Source organism: Myxocyprinus asiaticus, chromosome 14 (genome assembly GCF_019703515.2).
Source record: "Myxocyprinus asiaticus isolate MX2 ecotype Aquarium Trade chromosome 14, UBuf_Myxa_2, whole genome shotgun sequence".
Classification (NCBI taxonomy): Eukaryota; Metazoa; Chordata; class Actinopteri; order Cypriniformes; family Catostomidae; genus Myxocyprinus; species Myxocyprinus asiaticus.
In genome coordinates, this window is record NC_059357.1 from 48942551 (window position 1) to 48964004 (window position 21454).

The 21454-nt window shown below is 43.0% G+C and overlaps 1 pseudogene; it reads right to left on the minus strand.

Moving 5' to 3' along the window:
- The window catches only part of LOC127452161 (uncharacterized), a 272954-nt pseudogene that overhangs the window by 29231 nt on the left and 222269 nt on the right, over nt 1-21454 (minus strand).

The following is a 21454-nucleotide window of genomic DNA, read 5'->3' on the forward strand; positions in this document are numbered from 1 at the left end:
TCTCTTCCAATTGAGTTTGCTGAATTTGAGGGGCTGCACAATGTTAGTCAATTATAACAATGGCCATTTACGTTGAAGTCTTAAGGAGGCGCTTAGGCCAAAACTGAGCGTTTCAGACAGAGTGCAAAAAACAGGGTGGAAACCCTAACAAAAAAATCGAAATTTGCCGCAAACTTGCCACAAGTTTACCGCTCGTTATTTTCACATGCAAATGAGCTTCTGATTCGACGCAAATGTTTGCCAGAAGTTTGCAGTTCTTCACCGGTAGTGGTGAACCTCCGGCAAACCTTTGGCAACAATGGACAATTTGCCGCAAGTTTGCAGCAAAGTTAATTTGCATGTGAAAATCATCAGTGGCGAATTTGAGGCAAATTTGCCATTAACTCTTGATATTTGTAAGGGAAATGATCATATGTTACTAAATTATGACTCTTTTGGTGCAAAAAAACTTTTATAACACTATCAGTGGACCTCAGGGAAGATAATAAAATAATTTTAAAAAATAGCACCTCATGACCCATTTAAAATAATTAAAAAGATGTTCGTTTACATGTTTATAACTTGATTTTTACTTGGATATGGGCATAAGCCTGTAGTTATACTTTAATGGGGCTTTTTGTCCTTTTGGGAGATTAACAGACATAGAGGTCACTATGAACTGCCGTTAAATGGAAAACAGCAGTGTTGTATAAAGTATCCATTTGTCAAACTCTATTAAAAGTAAAGTTACCTTCATGGAAATTGACTCAAGTAAAAGTATTAAAGTAACTGATATTAAATGTACTTAAGTATCAAAAGTACAGGTAAATTGCATAAATTACAGAACAGTTCATTAAAAACATGGCAACTTATTTGATTGTTGGTGCTCATCATTTACTCGCCCTCATGCCATCCCAGATGTGTATGAGTTTCTTTCATCTGCGGAACACAAACAAAGATTTTAGAAGAATATTTCAGCTCTATAAGTTAATTCAATGCAAGTGAATGGTGGCCAGACATTTCAAGCTACAAAAAGCACATTAAGGGAGCATAAAGTTATCCATACTACTACAATGGTTAATGTGCTTTTTGGAGCTTTAAAGTTCTGGACACTATTCACTTACATTGAATTGACCTACATAACAGCAATATTCTTATGAAAATATTTTTTTTGTTTGTGTTCTGCAGAATTTCTTTTTTTAAGTCATACACATCTTGGATTGAATGAGGGTGAAAAAATTATGAGAGAATTTTCATTTTTAAACAAACCATCCCTTTAATGGCACATTCAAGTCAAATCAGAATTGTCTCGGTTACTGTTGTAACCTCCGTTACCTGATGGAGGGAACGAGATGTTATGTTAATGTAGTGACACTAGGGGCCACCCTTGGGAGCCCCAAACACCTCTAATCTTTGAGAAAAGGCCAATGAGAATTGCCAAGTGGAATTGGTATGCCACTCCCCCAGACATACAGGTATATAAGGAGCTGGCTCGCAACCACTCATTTGGGTTTTGTGCTGACGAGCCGAGACAAGGTCCCGGCCATTTCAGCAGATAGTACCGCGTTGTGGCAAGAGGGACACAATGTCTCGTTCTCTCCATCAGGGAATGGGTGGAGTCTCCACTCTCCGCTGAGCGTTGCCTGCCGCAACAGCGCGTCCACTGTGGCGTTGAGGCTGCCAAGGAATATGAGTGACCTCAGCCGCTGCTGACTCCAGAGGAGGAGATGCGAGCGAGTTGAGACATGCGACGAGAGCGTAGGCCACCTTGGCGATTTATATATGCTACTGTCGCTGTGTTGTCCAACCGGACCAACACATGCTTGCCCCGGATCAACGGCAATAGCTTCCACAGGGTGAGCAGTACAGCCAGCAACTTGAGGCAGTTGATGTGCCAACACATCCGTGGTTCTGTCCAGGAGCCAGCAGCTGTGTGCCCATTGCACAAGGCACCTCAGCCCAACTTGGAGGCGTCTTTGGTGACCACGATGCATCTGGACACTTGCTGTGGGGGGACTCCTGCCTGCAGAAATACAAGGTCTGTCCAAGGGCTGAATAAATGGTGGCAGAGTGGCATGATAGCCACACGATGTGTGCCGCGGTGCCATGCCCATCTCGGGACTCGATTCTGAAGCCAGTGCTGAAGCGGTCTCATATGCATCAACCAGAGCGGCATGACCACCGCCGAGGATGCCATATGCCCCAGGAGCCTCTGAAAGTGTTTCAGTGGAACAATACCTGTGGGTGGGGCCTCGCGGCAGGGGGGAGCAGGGTACGCCACATCGAGGAGCCTTGCTTCGTCTCAAACTCGTGGCTGCGCTGAGGGGGCCCTCGAAGCACTTACCTTGCTCCATGTACCCAGCGTCGGGGGGGTCAACAACAGGGGAGGAGGGACTTTTTGACCATCCTCGTAACTTGTCACAACCCCCTGGCCGTGGGTGTGAGTGTGGTGTGGTCAGGCGTGCGAAGGCGGGGTTGCTCAGTGTCCGGTCGCCTTGATAACTGCGGTCGTAATCACCGACCATGTGACCCAAGGAGTGAGGAAACCGCTCTTTTTTTGAAAATGTGGGGCGAACACAAAACAAAAGGGAACACAAGATTTACCTCCCGGCCCTCCACCGGGGGACAGAGTGGTCTGGATACCAGCTCCATGGTAGCAGTGGACATCTCCCTCCCTAGGTCGTCCGTCTCAGGGGCACTTAGGAGCCTTCTGGGTCCTTGCACCCGGTCGTGAGGCGGGGGGCATCGGCTTCTTGCGGGGGGCTCTACGCTGGGGCCGAGGACTGGCTCGGGCTGTGGCGGAGCCGCCTGAGCTTTTGCCGCCGCAGGGGAACACCCTTGTGAGCGGATGGGGTACGGGATCTTGAGCCATGCCGGGGCAAGATGTGCTGTATTGCCTCAGTCTCTTTCTTCACTGCCGAGAACTGCTGGGCAAAGTCCTCGACGGTGTCGCCAAATAGGCCGATCAGGGAGATGGGAGCATTGAGAAAGTGAGCCTTGTTGGCATCCCTCATCTCGACCAGATTCAGCCAAAGCTGGAGCTCCTGGACCACCAAGGTGGACATCGCCTGCCCGAGTGCTGCCCGTGACCTTCGTCGCCCGGAGATCGAGGTCGGTTGCCGAGCACAGCTCCTGCATCACATTGGGATCAGGACTACCCACGTGCAGCTCTTTCAGTACCTTGGCCTGGTGTACTTGCAGGAGGGCCATGGCATGCAGGGCGGAGGCGACGTAGTCCTACTGGCCCTGGATGGGAGCGCCAGACGATCCCGCCAGGTGGCAGCATTTTGCGGGCAGAGATGCACCGCAACCACCTTATCCACCTGAGGGATCTCTGCATACCCATGGGCCACCCTGCCATCAAGGGTAGTGAGAGCGGATGAACTGGGAAGTCGGGTTCAGGCAGAAAAAGGTGCCCTCCATGACCTCGTCAGTGAGCGGCGCCCCGAACCCAGGAACCAATCATCTAGCCGTGGGGGCTCAGGGGAGGGTGGAGGCTTCCAGTCCAACCCGACACTCACGGCAGCCCGGGCAAGCATGGCGGTCAGCTCTGCGTTGGACTCAGACTGGGTGGGCACACCCGAAGGTGGCAGCCCAGTCAAGTCCTCGGCATCCAACATCGCCAGCGCGCTCCCCGATGCAGCGATTGAGGACTCATCCTGCTCACAAGCCCCGAAGGAGAAGTTAAGCTTGCCGTGGGGCGAGCTGGTCACACCTGGGAACTTGACGGGGGCAAATGAGCGTACTGGGGAACGGGAAGTCTGCGGGGATTTACGGGACATACCCGTAGGTAGAAGGCCTAGTGTGGGGGTGGCTGGAGTGGCTTTCCCTCCATGGAAGGAAAGCCGTGACCACAATGTTGCCATGGTCATGTTCTCGCAATGAGAACATGAACCATCCACAAACACTGCCTCAGTGTGAGCGCGGCCCAGACACGTGAGGCAGCGCCCGTGGCCGTTGAAGGCGGAGAGATAATGACCGCATCCAGGAATTACACAAAGATGGAACGGCATCTTTAAAAAGATGCGTCTTTAAAAAGACGTTCACGTCAATGTGCTGCTCTAATAGAGGAAAATATACACTTTGCATGGATATATACTCTCTTAGTAGCGCTGTCGAAGCATCCAGGGGCGTAGTCTGCACTAAGCGTGCAGAAGTAGAGAAAGCCGCTGGAATGCGCCGTATATCCAACAGCATACGCTACTTTCGAGGTGAATGGACTGGCAGTGGAGTTCAGCTCGCTGACACACAACCGCTCGGCTCCGAAGAAAAAATCTGAATGAGTGTTTGCGAGCCAGCTCCTTTTATACCCGTATGTCGGGGGGTATAAATTTCATGCAAATTCCACTCGCCAATACTCATTGGCCTTTTCTCAAAGATTAGAGGTGTTTGGGGCTCCCAAGGGCGACCCCTAGGGTCACTACATCGACACAACGTCGAGTGAGTGACAGAAGGGGAAGATCATATTTATGGGATTATGGGGCCAATAAGCAACCACCCAGCAACCACCCAGAACACCCTGGCAACTGCATAGCAATGTGCTGAAACACAGTTAAAACAACTTAACAGCATAGCAACAACCTGACAACCACCTAGAACACCCTGTCAAGTGCAAACTAATGTGCAAAAAACACAGAAAACAACTTAGCAGCAGCATAGTAACAACCTGGCAACCACATACTATAGCAATGTGCCAAAACACACAGCAGAGATCACCTTGATAACTGCATAGCATGTCCTAGCAACCATCCAGAAAACCCTAGTTACCACATACTGTAGCATAAATGTGCTACAAAGCAAATGTAACACTTTAGCAACCACCAGAAAACTTTTGCTTCGGCAAAGGCCATTCACATCTTCATAAAATATAAAAATAAATATTGTTGGACATTTTCTGGTAATTATTCATACACATCATATCTTGTTTAAATGTAAAATGTATACACATGTGATTGACTTTTATATGAACAGGTCTCCTGGAAAGGCAGGAGACTGATCGCACATAACTTCATTATTTCACAGCTTCCATGATGTTTAAGTATTTGTACTTCATTACTATACACCTCTGGAAAACAGCAGCATTAACATTCTGCCTAACATCTTTTGTCGTACTGGTTTGGAATGACATGAGGGTGAGTAAATAATGACAGAATTTTTGGTGAACTTTTCTTTTAAATGGGAGCACAGAAAAAAAATACACTGAAGTTCTTGCTGGAGCTGTATGTGAGCAAGGGCTGCAGATTTATAGGTGTGACTTGGGGCTTTAATTCCTGTCATGCAATTGGACGGAGTCATGAGGAAACAAAGTCAAGGAGGGAGGTGGTGCTGCAAGGAGAAAATCCCCTTTGGCACAAGCTTGTGTAATTAATTCAGGAAAAATTAATCACAGCAGGTTTCTCCCAACACACGCAGTGCTTTTAAACACCTCATATCCTCCAACACACACACCAACCCCCATCCACTCACCAATAGCCATGTCCAGGGCCATAACCACAATAGACATGTGCCACCCAATATTCAAAAAAGTGGTAGGGGTGTAAATACTCTAGTAATTGTACTTCATTAAACTTCAGTATTATTTTGGGGAATTTGTCCTTTAGAGCCATTGAAACTCAAAACATGTACACTGTCAGAAAAAAGGGTACAGTCTGGGTCCATTTGTGATCACATAGTGTACAGCTTATGTGGTTGTACCCTCACTGGGTCAAAGTTACACCTTAAGGTACTAATATGTACAATTTAGGGATAGATAAGGTACAAATACATTTCTGTCCATCATAGGGTCCATGTATGTACCATTTCCCCCAAAAGAGGTACAAAATACTGTGATCAAATGATTTGCTTTGTGGGGGATGGGGATGTTCAAGGCTGCCAAAGCTATGCATGAAATTCACTTCATTGTCCCAAATGTGATCCAACAATTCAATAAACATGCAATTAAAAATCACCCAACACCAACACAAACTTAAATAATAAATGATAAAAATAAAATGTTATACAGTAAAATAGTTCATGTTCTCTGGTCACATACAACAGGTGAAAAAACAAATAATCCATATCTGACCTCTAGATTTTAGTGTTTATATTAAGAGCATCAGGATGATGTTTTATTAAATTTTTTATAAATTCATTAAATTAAATTACAAACAGGTTTAGAAACAATTCCATTTTATCCCATATAAATAAACTAGCTGTTTCTTTAAATAAAATCATTAAACTTTGGATCGTTTGGATGTTTAATTTTTTTCAAAGGAAGAGCACAAACTCTTATGCACAATACAAACATTTTTAAACAAGAAAAACTGAAGAGCTGCAAGTTCAACAGGTAATTTCACAGTGTAGGGCTTTATTCAAATTCGTCCAATGAAATTGGCTCACCGTGTGTGCTGTGCACGGGAAATTTGGGATGTGCACGGACCAATGCTCGAAACATGATGTTGGCTCTCTGACTCTCGATGGAGGATCTTCTCCTCAAGTTAAAAGAACCTGGAAGTCATTGAAAAAGCACATCAATTCAGAGGTACGTAAGTGTTGTTATAATTGGTATTTATCTTGTATTTCATGTATTTGACCAATTTGTTTGTGGGTAGTAATTTCTGTTGACGTGTTCGCGTGCTAACCATATTTGCCCTTCCGCCAAAATACTTATTTATTTATACAGGCTCGAGAAAGCCAACATATTGTTTTCCTATTTCAGTTTAGTACTGAGTAATTGATGAGGGTCGAATTATTGACAATCCTTGGTAGCTCAGCAAGTAAAAGACGCTGACTACCACACCTGGAGTCGCAAGTTCAAATCCAGGGCATGCTGAATGACTCCAGTCAGGCTTCCTAAGCATCCAATTGGCCCTGTTGCTAGGGTGGGTTAACCTCCTCATTGTCACTATAATGTGATTCTCGCTCTCGGTGGGTCGCGTGGTGAGTTGTGTGTGGATGCCACGGAGAATAGCATGAGCCTCCACACGTGCTAGGTCTCCGCAGAAATGCGCTCAAGCCAAGCAATAAGGCAATTGAGATTCGTCCTCCTTTTTATCACTCTCATGGCTGACTGGGCTGATTCAGCGCCGGGTGTCCATCGTTACGGCCCGGCCATGCTCTCCTCCTTGTCACACTCCTCCACCACCCAATTCAGGCCGGGGAAACCTCTGGTATGATGTACTCCCCTGCCATCCCTTTCTGGAGGGGAGGTGTTACCCTTCCTGCCATCCTGCTGCCGGCAGTTCTTCCCCGCCTCTCTGGAGCCCTCGGGGAGATGACGGGAGGTAGAGGGGAGAGGGAAAGAGTGAGGGGGAGAGACAGAGAGAGAGAGAGAGAGGAGAGAGAGAGAAAAACTCGCTCGTCAGTCCCCGGACACATCGTTACCTGGTCCTCAGCCAGTCCTCCGCCCTCTGGTGGCCGACAGCTGCTCCTCCTCTGACGGAGAGCAGCGAGTCCTCTGACCCCTGGCAGACAGAATGGCTCTTCCCCTTCCTGGTGAATGGCATCGGTTCCTCCAACTCTCAGTGGCCGGCAGCTGTCCCCTGGGACTTGTCTTGTCGCTCTCCACGGCGATCTCTGTCGTCAATGGCCGCGACAGCTAGTGTCGTCGGAAGTCGCTGTGCTCTCATTGAAAATGAATGGGATGGTGTCTCTGTCTCGCGCAATATTGCTGACAATAGGGGGTGTTTGATTTCGAGTTTTTTGGAGTCAACTCCGATTCAAATCATAACCCTAACTGTTAGTGGGATGGGAGAAACTGACTCTACATGGCTTCCATGCCGATGGAAAAACAAATCACACATATATTCTTGCCTGATTCACTTCAATAATGATCAATAATCATAGTATGGAGATGTAATCAAATAAGAAAATCATTCATTTTGACCGTATGTTAAATCGCTTTTATATGGAATGTGGTGAAAATTTAAAAACGGCAGCTTTTTAAACTCGACAGTCTCGACCTCAACGGATTAAATAGCAGTGGATTTAATTAAGATATTTTGGTGTGGTTATTGCTTTGAAAAGTACAGCTTGCCTGTACGTTTAAGATTATAGTTTTTCTTATTCCATATGTACTGGCGATGGCCCTGTGAAGATCTTTATCGCACACTAAATGTAGTTTGTATTTTCTCCTAAGAGTTTTTAAAATGTATGACATGAAGACAAACTCTGAACAAAAAAAACAAACAAAAAAAACAAAGAAAGAATTTTTTTTTTTAGAGATATTGCATAACTTTACCGGTAACAATGTAATTCCCTATTGCTGCTCATATCCAATTTTAATAGGGAAAATAAACAGAAACAGGCTGGGATGGAAATAATTATTATATGGAAATAGACAAACTGGAAGAATCTACTCCAACCACTGCCCCATGCATTGATGTAATACTACACAAAGTACGGAAAGTTTTCAAATCTGTTACACATCCTCTCTCTCTTTTGCACGCACACAAATTATCTTTCACTCAAAAGCACATGAGCATGAGTGTCCCACCAACCAACAGGTATTTGTAGAGGATGTGATTAATTTTTAAGAAAGGTAATTCATTGATTTGAGCCAATCACAACGTCTTTTTCGTAAAGTTACAGGGTCGAACAAAAGAATTGATTCCTGTATCAGAGTCGACTCCGATTAATGTTTTACACGACAAACACACACACACACACACACACACACACACACACATACACACACACACACACACACACACACATATACATATATATATATATATATATATATATATATATATATATATATATATTAAAATACTTGATTAAACATCAAGTTGGCAGTTTTTAATATGCTTTGTTGAGTACAAATTTGCCATTCAAAAGGTTCAAAGTGCTTGTTACTGGGGCAGTACCCTTAAAAGGCCAAATTTGCAAATATTCCAAGGGTACATTATATTACCATATCACTGAGGTCCAAGTTAGTCACTAAGGGAACATATTTGCCTCTTAAAAGGTACAAGCTGTAAGGGTATGAAAATGTACCCACGTTTAAGGATACATGGATGTACCTTTGAGGGTATTGCCCCAGTGACGAGCCATTGTACCCCTAAAGGTACAAATTATGCACTTTTTTCTGGCAGTGTACTCTTAATGTTAAAATTTTAATCTTATAAATTCATACAAACCTTTAAAGTACTAAGTTCACTGGTCATTTTTTACCCTTTTATTTAGCTATAAATATTTCTGTCTTGTCTTACAGACAAAAATCTATACCTTTAAATAAGATGTAAAATCACTTTGTCATAACCATTGTTAAAGATGAACTTAAACACAATCAGTCACATAAAAATAAAATTTGCGACAGCTGAATTTAACATTTAATCATTTTAAATGAAAGGTTTCAATTTAATCTGTTGTTTCTAGAGTCTTTGTAATGAAACAGAAAATTACAATGAAACACGTTGATTTAGAAAGTTTGTGCATCAGTTACTTTAATAAGAAAATCATTCCATTTCAAACGCTAAGCATCTAAAAAGCTTTTTACTTTTAAATATCTACTACAATTAAATTTGAAAATGTTTTTCACTTTCACTCAAGTGTGTTTTTTGCTAGATATTTTTGACTGAGTAAAAGTTTAATGCAGTATCCATTCTTTAACTGAAGCACCTCCCTGCACTTTTTACACCCCTGAATTGAGGCCAATAAATATAGGAATTTCAATGCCCGATATTTTATCATCCTTTGTCATGTCAAACTATGCTGCAAAAAATATTTTGTCAGGTAATCTATATATATATGGTTCTTGAGGTAACATTTAAATTAACTGGTTTCATTCAAGTCAAAAAACATTATTTAATATGACTGAATTAACCTGACTACATTACATTACACCAACAAAAGTTGTTTGTAATGGTCATATCAAGCAGAAATAGCACTTTAAGGTAACAACTGCATGTATCCACCCCTCCTCAGAAGTTTAAAAATGCACTTTTACGGCTTTATGAAGTGCAGACAAAAAAAAAAAAAAAAAAACACATGGCCCATGTGCACTGTATAAACACATTCCTGAGGACATCCCGCACAAAACTTCCTGCTGAAGTTGGGGTGTTGGAGGGGGGTGAGACGCGCCCTCCCTCGTCATCATGCCACATTTCCCAGGACTGTTTACCATGAGAAACAGCCATTGCTGCCTGCACTCATTAACACCAGCCAAACATCCCGTTGCCAAAGCCGGCCCACCATCACCCTGACAATCCAGCATCTAGCAGGGTGAAGTGGGGGGGGGGGCATGATGTCATTGTGGGGCGTGCTGGGGGTCAATCAATGCCTGAGAAAATTATGTCAACCTTTGTTGAGTCTGTCCATTCAGTGCTATAGAAGTGCAGTGAATTGAGACTGGCGGAGATGTCATTTATCCTGCCTGCGAGAAAAAAAAAGAGAGAAAAAGAAAGGCGAGCGAGAGGGGAGGAGCATACTAATGGTGCCGAGTGGAGATAACACCATAAAGATGTCATGAAATTTAATTGCCAAAACATCAGTGCTTGGCCAACACAGCAATTGTTCTGAAAGCCACACCAGAGCCTTTTACTGGCAGCAAGAGTTTACGGCAGGAAGACTTTGATAAACTTGGAGTGCATTTCTTATAAATGGTTGTGTATGTATGTATTCTAGAATAGTAATTCTAGAACCACCAAATGACTGACATGTGTCCTCAACAGTTACATCTAGAATATGTCTCTCCCCACCTCGTTGGGCTCATAAATTCAGCAAACAGCTGTGTGAGCGCTGCGTTACACTGAAACTGAGAGACACTTGAATAGGAAATTATCATAGAAGGAATACAGAAGATTTGACTGAATACACAATATGTAATTTATCTCTCTCTGTCACACACATGGCTGATTCTCACAAAACCTGTCAAGAAAATGTCTAGGCCATAATTACACACAAATAAAATAAAAGTAAATAAATAAATAAATAAGGGACTCATATTATACATAAAGTTGAACACATTTTACCCCCAATACTCATTACCATAATGCGTCTGGATATTCTCATTACCACAGTATTACAGTAAAAAAAAGAAAAAAAAAATGCTGTTGCACAATAAAAAAATGAAAATCAGTGAAAACAAAAGGCAGTAGGCCTACCAAGGGAGAACTACTATGATATATAAATACTTTACAATTAAACATATATCACTGTAAAAAAAAAATCCTGTTTAAAAAGTGGTTGCCAGAATAATTATGTAAAAATACAGTAAAAATATAAACAACTTCACAGAACAACCTGTAAATTTTACAGTTTAAAACTGTTGTTTTTACGGTATATTTTATGGTGCAGTACCGTCCTTTATATTATTAAATGATAAACTTAACATACTAACCTTCTGAAACTAAAAATCTGCTTTTCACTTTATATTCTATTGTTAATCACTGTAGTAATTACAGAAGGGCACATGATGACATGAAGTTCATCAATAGATGTCCTTCCAGGAGTAATAACCAATAAACATGTAGAGACAGTGCTCAGTATCACTCACCCAAACACTTAACACCGTCAGGGTAACACATGTGAAATTAAAATTATGCAATAAACATTAACATAAAATATAACACAGAACACCCTAATGTACATAACTGATATAAAAAAATTAAGAAGAAACATAACTATTCCCATAAAATATAATGAAATGTAATGGGTCATGCAGAGAATTCTGGGATTGCCCGATTGTAAAATTGCTCTCCTGGCTAAAATTCACACTTAAGAGGGAATGACATCAGTGATTCCACAGAATTTCCAATAAAAAATAAAAATAAAAAAAAGAAATTCAGATAAAATGAATGTCAGCCACACTACTTAGCATTAACTGCAGCTAAGCAGGAAGAGCACGAACCACAGCTCAATAAACCTGCGGGTGACAGCGTTTAAACAGAATGTCTGTCGCAGACACATATATTGATTATAGTAAGTCAATGTCAGATAAGATTAACAGAAGTAATTCGTTTATACATTGTGAGTCAGTACTGAGCTGCTGTTTATGTATACAGATGCTGATAGTGTCAAGGCCTGTCATCAGGGGACATTCCAACAGTGCAATTATAACAACTCTCGGGGTTGAGCAGAAATACTAGTGTTTATTATTACCATTTATTATCTTTTTCACAATTTTGTTCAGTTGAAGCTGCATGTAGGCATCACAACAGAGAATGATAATGTCTAGTTTCAGGAACAAAGACAAGTGGGTAAACTTGCCAAGTCCATGTTTTGTCATTCCAGTTAAGTGCTTTGTATTCAGTGCAGGACAGTTCATCATATTGAATTTGATCATGTACCTTCACTTTAATTTAGCAGGGTAAACCTATAAAAAACTTTTCCATCTTATTTAATGTATATTAATAACAATGTACTTTGTATTATATTACCAAATACAGCTGAGGGAGTGACAGGAAATTTTACATGTTTCCTTTTTTTGCTGTTTTGGAAAGTTGTGGAGAGGCAGGCAAGAAGACATATCAAATCACTTTATTGTCACTCTACCATATACACAAGTGCAACAGTGGGTGAAAGTCTTGTGTGCAGTTCCCAAGCAACATAGCAGTCATGACAGTGATGAGACACATACCAATTTACAATAAACATCAGATTTACACAACACAATTTACACATCTAATATACACATAATTACAACACAATATACAAATAATAATATACAATGTACAGTATACAATACACACAATATAGAATACACAGTATACAATAAAAATGATATATATATATATATATATATATATATATATATATATATATATATATATATATATATAAATATGCATTAAGGTTGTATAGTGTTGTATTGGCATTCAGGCTGTCGGTTGATAGTCAGTTGCCAGTGTGTTGTTAAGAGAAATATAATTTATGACAGTCCAGTGTGAGATTAATAAAGTGCAGTGCTGATATATGTTGATCGTGAGAGATCAAAAGTTCAAAAGTCTGACTGCTTGGGGGAAGAAGCTGTCATGAAGTCGGCTGGTGCGGGTCCTGATGCTGCTATACCGCCTGCCTGATGGTAGCAGTGAGAGCAGCCCATAGCTCAGGTGGCTGAGTCTCTGATGATCCTTCGAGCTTTTTTCACACACCACCTGTACAGATGTCCTGGAGGGAGGGAAGCTCACCTCCAATGATGTGTCTGGCTGTTTGCACCACACTTTGCAGGGCTTTGCAGTTGAGAGTTGTGCTGTTGCCATACCAGGCAGTGATGCAGCCAGTCAGGATGGTCTCTACAGTGCTGGTGTAGAACCGTGTGAGGATGCGGTGGTTCATTCCAAACTTCCTCAGCCATCTCAGGAAGAAGAGGCGCTGGTGAGCCTTCTTCACAATGGCCTCTGTGTGGACAGATCATGTGAGCTCCTCAGTGATGTGGCCACCGAGGAATTTGAAGCTGCTGACCCTCTCCACTGGTGCTCCATTGATGGTGATGGGGCTGTGTTCTCTGCCTTTTCTCCTGCCTGAAGTCCACCACAAGCTCCTTGGTCATACTGATGTTGAGGGAGAGGTTGTGCTCCTGACACCAGCGTGTCAGAGTGTGCAGCTCCTCTCTATAGGCTGTTTCATCATTGTCAGTGATCAGACCTACCACCGTCGTATCATCAGTGAACTTGATGATGGCATTGGAGCTTGCCATGCTGTTGTGTGTTACACACAGTCATGTGTGTCCAGGAAATACAGGAGTGGGCTGAGAACACAACCCTGTGGGCTCCAGTGTTGAGGGTTAATGATGAGGAGATGTTGCTGCCAATTCTGACCACCTTGTGTCTGCCTGACAGGAAGTCCAGGATCCAGCTGCACAGTGAGCTGTTCAAGCCCAGAGCCCGGAGTTTAGCATCAAGCTTGAAGGGCACTATGGTGTTAAATACTGAGCTGTAGTCCACAAACAGCATTCTCACATGTGTTCTTTTTTTCCAAGTGGGAAAGAGCAGTGTGTATTGTAACTGCAATGGCATCATCGGTGGAGTGGTTGCTTCTGTAAGCACACTGTAGTGGGTCCAGTGAGGCAGGCAGCACAGAGCAGATGTGGTCTCTGATAAGCTTTTCAAAGCACTTGTTTTTGTATTGGTGTTTGGCTGCTTTGATTGTTTGCGGAGAGTTTAACTGGCATGTTTATACTCCTCAGTGTTCCCGGAATTAAAAGCGGAGGTCCGTGCATCAAGTGCCGCACGATCATCGCCGTTGAACCACGGTTTCTGGTTCAGGTAGATCTATATTGTTTTGGTCGGCACCACATCTTCTATGCACTTCCTGATGAAACATTACACAATCTGTGTAGACTTCGATGTCGTCATCAGAGGCGGACCAGAACATCTCCCAGTCCACGTGATCAAAACAGTCCTGTAGCATGGAATCCGATTGGTTCGACCAGCACTGGATCTTTCTGAGGGTGGGAGCTTCCTGTTTCAGTTTCTACCTGTAAGCGGGCAGAAGGAGAATGGAAGAGTTGTCCAATTTGCTGAAAGTTGGGCGGAGGAGGGATTTGTAAGCATCCCGGAAGGGAGAGTAGCAGTGATCTAAAACCCATTCCCCCAGTGTGCTGCATGTGATGTGTTGGTAGTATTTAGGCGAGATTGTCCTGAGATTGGCTTTGTTAAAGTCCCCTGTAACAGTGAATATGGCCTCAGGGTGCGTGGTTTCCTGCTCACTTATATTCCCATACAGTTCCCTTAGTGCTTGCTCTGTGTCGGCTTGTGATGGAATGTACACGGCTGTGATGATGACCGCCGTGAATTCCCTCAGTAACCAGAATCGTCGACACAGTAGCATGAGGTATTTCAGATCAGGGGAGCAAAAAGACTTTATAGAGCATACGTTCCTTCGATCACACCATGAATCATTGATCATAAAACATACACCCCCGCCTCTGCTTTTACCAGAGAGATCTTTAGTTCTGTCCGCATGATGCTTGGAGAACCCCATAGGCTTGATTGCTGAGTCTGGAACCTCAGTCGACATCCAAGTTTCTGTAAGGCAGATAATGCAGCAGTCTCGCGTCTCTCGTTGGTAGAAGATTTGTGCCCTAAATTCGCAGAGCTTGTTGTCCAGAGACTGGACATTCGCCAGAAGAATGCTGGGTAGTGGATGTCACGCCGGCTCTCCTTCCCCTTTTTTGGCTGTGCTTTCGTGTTTGCGGCCACATGTTCCAAACAAGGGCTCCGCTGCTGTGTTTGTAAACAGAGCGTCATCGGCACTGTGGGACTCAAAGCTTGGTTTCCGATGTGTGAATGAAAAGCCAATGTCCAGAATGGTTTGTCTGTCATATACAATAACACTGATGACATCTAACACAAAAATAACATGAACTAAGAACATAAAAAAAAAAATGCTAAGTTGTGTTGGAGCTCGCAACATGTCTGCCAACCTCAGTGCCATCTCAGATTACCTTACTTTGTACACTGTACATTGTAATGACATACATATCTCTCATTCTGAGGGATGATTCAGCCTCCCTCGCCCTCCCACCCGCCTCTTCTGTGACACCCGATGGATCACATAAGGAGGCACGACGGGGCCGCGAGGTCGAGCAGGATGAATTTGAGGTGGTCCTCATGCCAGCACACGCCCCGCGAGTCCCTCAATCTCAATGTAACGTGTCTATGCCGATACATTATGTACGTGACGAACTCTGGCCCTCCAAAGGTGCACACGGCCTCGTCTCGTTCGGCAGTTCTGACGCTAGGGATGATGATGATGTCATGTCTCTCGCTGTATCAGGCGAGTGGTCAGTGTCTGACGCTACTGCCCCTTCCCCCAGTGAGGGCGAGGAGCGTGTATGCGCCACTGACAAGGAGATGCTTCGAAAAAGGGTGGTCGAAGAGCTCGATATCGAGTGGTCTCCTCCAGAAGAACCTACACAATCTCGCCTTGATGAATGGTTTCTGCAGTCCGGATGCCGTCGAGCGACCGCGTCCCATAGATCTGCCCCGTTCTTCCCTGAAGTTCATAACGGAATGTTCAAAAGGTAGCTGCCTCAGCGCAAGCCCTGCACCGACGGGAACCCCCCGCACAACAAAGCGCTCCTGACATACAATACTGTTCTCCTCTTCCCCACTGCTGTTTGTCAGGTAAGGAATATTGTTCTTCAAAATGTTGTTCAATATGTTGTTTTCTGTGTCTAACATTAATCACATGCAATAAAGTTTGCACATTATGCACAACCGCTTCCCAATGGTGAGCAGCGCATTATATCTTGTAATGAATTACAAAGATTGCAAAAAGATTACAGCGCTCGTTGCACATGCACGAGATGCTCACACTTTTTCAATAAAGAGCTTTCCCTCTTCAAAGCCTCACATTATGCACAACCGCTTCCCAATGGTGAGCGGCGTATTATATCATGTTATGAACATACCAAATTGCCCTCTATCCCGTTACGTGGACACGTGGCGAGCTCTTATTGGCATTCCATCTGGGTGCTAAAAAACGATCTAACATGATTATACGATCCAATTTACACATCAGCCGCAGACACGCCGGTGTTACGAACCGAAATACACAATCTTCTCGCAAAGAATGTGATAGATGTTGTGTCATATGAATTAATAAGCAAGCTGTCCTGCTGTGCGAATGCGTGGCAAGTCCTCACAGGCGTGTCAGAGCTGGTGTTTACAATGATCGAGCACAATCTTTGGTCTGACCACACGATATGCAAGTGTTGCATGCACAGACTGCGACACACACAGCGGGATTTACAGCCGTTATTTCCTCGTTCTGGAGAAGGACAGCGGGATTCGCCCCACTTCTGAGACGCTTGAATCGTGCGCTTGTGATGCACCCATTCAAAATGTTAACTCAGAAACAGATTGTGGCAGCGGGGGCGTGGTCAAGCATCTCTCCGGAGAGAGAGAAAGCGGTAAGGGCGCTTACACCTGAGTTAATTTATGTCTAACACCTGTCTCTAATTTTAGTGAGCACGGGGAGAGTGGCATAAATAGAGCCACACCGCAGCTAGATGAGAGAGAGCCTGGGCACCAGAGACCCGAGTGTGAAGCGAAGAGTTTATTATTGCAATGTTGAGAGTTTATTTTGTGAAGTAGTTTGTGTATTTTTAGACTAACTTAGTGAACAACATAAAAGCCCTGAGAGTGTATATCTGCTGCAGAGAGGAAAATAAAAACCCTTACCTGAACCAGGAAAGCTGCTTCTCGCCTCCTCCTTCCACTGAGAAGTGTTACACAGATCTTATCGCACATCTGTCCCCAGGACTGATTTGCGTCAATAGATCTGAAGGCGCACTTCATGTACCAATTGCACCGCGATACAGGTGGCTTTTTAGATTCGTGTTTGAGGGAACTGCAGATCAATTTAAAGTCCTTCATTTCAGTCTGTCTCTGGCTCCCCGCACATTCACGAAATGTATCGATGTGGCGCTCACCCCATTGAAAATGAACAGTGTGTGTGTGTGTTTTGAATTACCTCAGCAATTGGTTATTACTTGCCAATCAGAGGCACTACTGAGCGAAAACAGAGCCTTGCTGCTTTTCCATATGGAAAATCTGGTCTAATGTCAACTGGGCGAAAAGCACACTATTCCCCAGCCAATAAATCTCTTTTTTAGGAGTTCATGCATGCGCACCTCATGAACGAGCGCGTACAGACCATTCTTCGGTGTATGTTTCAGTTGAAGTCATTTATTTTTCATGTGCATATCTGTACCTGACTTGTCCCGACTACAGTCCCGACTTGGGACCTAACTTTTTGCAGGGTCCCCCTTCGAGCCTTTTGACTCTGTTGATTTGTGCATGCTCTCCATTAAGACCGCACTACTGCTGGCTCTGGCCTCAGTAAAATGGGTCAGTGACTTACATGTACTATCAATTGACAATTCATGTCTGGAGTTTGGCCCCGGTATTTCAAAAGACACTGTCAAACCCAGAAAAGGCTATGTGCCTAAGGTTCTAACCACACCCCTCAGAGCGCAGGTGGTTCACCTTCAATCCTTTTTCCCTCCTCCATTTAATTCGGATGAGGAACAATCCTTGCATTTGTTATGCCCTGTGCGGGCACTACATGCATACGTTGAGCGCACCCGCCAGTTCAGACTGTCTGATCAGCACTTTGTGTGTATGTTCATTGCCCTGGCTTACGAGTCGCAGGGTAAGATTTGCCCAATTGGTGTAAAAGCACACTCAACTAGAGGCATGGCCTCCTCATGGGCATGGATGAATGGTGTGTCTTTACAAGACATATGTTTTGCAGCAGGATGGTCTTCTCAAAACACATCGCAAGGTTTTACAACCTAGACGTAACGTCTCTCTCTTCCCAAGTCCTCTCTTTTTAGAGCGCTTGCTATTTCATTTGCCAAACATATGCTTATGCCCCTCCCCTTAATAATAATAATAATAATAAACTTTATTTTATATAGTGCCTTTAAAGTGGCTTCACAATGTGCTTTACATAGACAAATAAAAAAATACAGAGCTTAATACAAATAAACAAAACATGCATCTCAAAACAATGATAAAACACAGTAAATAAAATGATAGTATTAAATTAACTGAATACAATAGTATCAAATAAAAGCCTCCCAGAAAAAATATGTTTTAAGATATGATTTAAATTCACTAAAAGACTTCTCGGAGCATAAGAAGAGAAGGCCTTGTCACCCATAGAGCGTAAACGAGTCTGAGGAACAGGGTTAAAAAAACAGATTTAGAGGAGCGGAGATCGCGTTTTAGGGTGTATGGGGTTAAAAACTAAATATTGGTGAACCAAACCATGCAAAGCCTTGTAGGTAAGCATAAGAATTTTAAAATCAACATGAAACCTGACAAGGAGCCAGTGTATCGGAGATGATAAAATGATGTTTTAACAGTATTTTTTACATGTGGATTAAATTTGCATCAAATATAACACCCAGATTTTTCATTTTTGTTTGAAGCTCAAAAACTCAGCCCTCAATGGACAGAGTTAAGGACCAGAAGATGAAGCTGGTGAGGAGATTCAATGAGCATAACTTCTGTCTTATTACTGTTAAGACAAATAAAATGTTGAGCCATCCAAGTTTTTATCTCAGAAATATAGTTTGAAAAAAAAGGCATCTGCCAGATTTTCTACAGGTTTAGAATGAATGTATTAATTAATTAATTATATTTATTTATCACACATATACAGTGAAATTCTTTTTTTTCACATATCCCAGCTAAGCTGGGGTCAGAGTGCAGGGTCAGCCATGATGCAGTGCCCCTGGAGCAGATAGGGTCAAGGGTCTTGCTCAAGGGCCCAACGGTGGCAGCTTGGCAGTGCTGGGGCCTGAACCCCTGACCTTCTGATCAGTAACCCAGAGCCTTAACCACTGAGCCACCACTGCCCCACTGACACACAGATATATAAATGTATATCTGTGTGTCATCTGCGTAGGAATGATAATTAAGACCCAGTGACCTTAAAAGCTGACCAAGAGGAAAAATATAAATACTAAAAAGTAAAGGGCCCAAAATTGAACCCTGTGGGACACCAGAGTGGACTGAACCAATCTCAGACTTGTAACCACCTAGAGAGACAAACTGCCTACGATCAGAGAGACAGGACCTGAACCAGTTCAGTGCAGTACCGGAGACACCAAAGACAGATTCAAGACGGGTGAGTAAAACAGTGTGATCAACAGTGTCAAAAGCAGCATTGAAATCAAGAAGGATGAGAATAGAAAAAGAGCCTGAGTCTGAAGCCATTAACAAGTCATTAGTGACATTGACTAGAGCCATTTCTGTACTATGACATTTCCGAAAACCAGCCTGAAATGGCTCAAAGTGATCATTGACAATGAGGTGATTGTGTAATTGTGTTAAGTACGGGCTCCCCATCATTTTACACAACCGCCTGCATTCAGACTGTTGTTTACCATAAAGTCACATGCACTTTCATTATAAATAAACTCCCTTCCCGACTGGGTTTGTGAAGGGGTTAATTCATACTATATGATTATAGTTCATATAGTCATTCTGAGTGCTCCCCTCCTGGCCCAACATGAGGGTCACTCACTTGCGGTATACTCATGTCGGTCGCCTTCCCTTGGTACTGCGGCATCATGTTTCCTCTCTGGAAGGTTATGTCGTGTAGTGCGGCGTGATGGGATTCTGTTCCCCATATGCGTTAGCACAAAAAGTGTACTGTCAAGTGTACTGAGTCGTAAGGGAATGTCTCAGTTACATATGTAACCTCAGTTCCCTGAGACGAAGGGAACGAAACATTGTGAACGCTGCCCACACTACATGACTCAGAGTTCTTTTGAGGTGCGAGCGATGTGCTCCTTGTCCCTCAGTCATAAAATTCTGAGGAATGGTGTTTGCGCGCCTGCTTTTATAGCGGACAGCTTCACGCCTAAAAGGGCGGGGCTCAAACACCATAGCCAATATTAGAATATTGGTGCTATTGTGGAGAGGTTTCAACTAGGTCGTGTGGAAGGACTCCCCATATGCATTAGCACGCAATGTCTCGTTCCCTTCGTCTCAGGGAACCGAGGTTATGTATGGAACCGAGACATTCAACAATGCACTTACTCACTGTCTCCAAATATCTCAGAGCAAAAGCAAGGTCAACAGCAGAAAAGGAGCGAATATTGTAATCCAAACAGAGAAATTGTATGTAGTGCAGGGTGACCAGTGAAGAACAGTGTGATAATCAGGTTCTTCCCTTGATGTGTAGAATTCAACAGAGTTCCTGTGTTCAACATCTCTCCTCAGACACTACCTGCAAAAAACAAATAGAAGACACATTCACATTCACTTTATTCGGGTAGTTTTTCTGCTCAGAGAGTCTGATTAGTGAAACTTTGACCTGTGATTAAAAAAAATACATAATAAAATATCAGGAATAATGCTTTTAAATGCAGAGCTGAAAACTTTGACAGAGAAATCGATATACAGGTAGTCTCAAACAGGTAGTCTCACCCCACACTCATCTGTCATGTAGCAATTCTAAGTGCTATTCCAAAGGAAATTCCTTACAACACCTTTCAAACAGTCCGTGTTTTGGCCTTTACTCAATGTCAGTGTTTGAGAATTAAATGGGAGAATTTGGGAATAAATCGGCCCTTGCAATTAATCACATTAATCCTGATCTTCAGATGACAGGAAGAGGCAGCATTACTCATTTCACTTGATTGAGACTGTGCTTCAAATGAAAATCCTTGTTTCCTATACATAACAAATATGATTTTCCTTTTATGTTGATGATTGAAACATCTATTGGAATACTGAAGACAAACAAGGCCAGGGTTGGTTTTCCTCAACAATCAAACGCCTGTTTCTACTTTGTACCCTAGAATGCATATGCAACTTTACCCTTCTGAAATATGTGCGAAAAAGACCCAGGTGAAACCTTGAAGCTTATTCTTTATAAAACTACGTATTTTTTCAAGAAAAAGTAACCATAATGCTAATTTTATTAATCATTTAAAATTTTAAATAGTTGATATTAGTGCTGTCAGTTGATAATTTTTTTCAATCACGACTAATAGCAAACGTTTTCATAGTTAATCATGATTAATTGC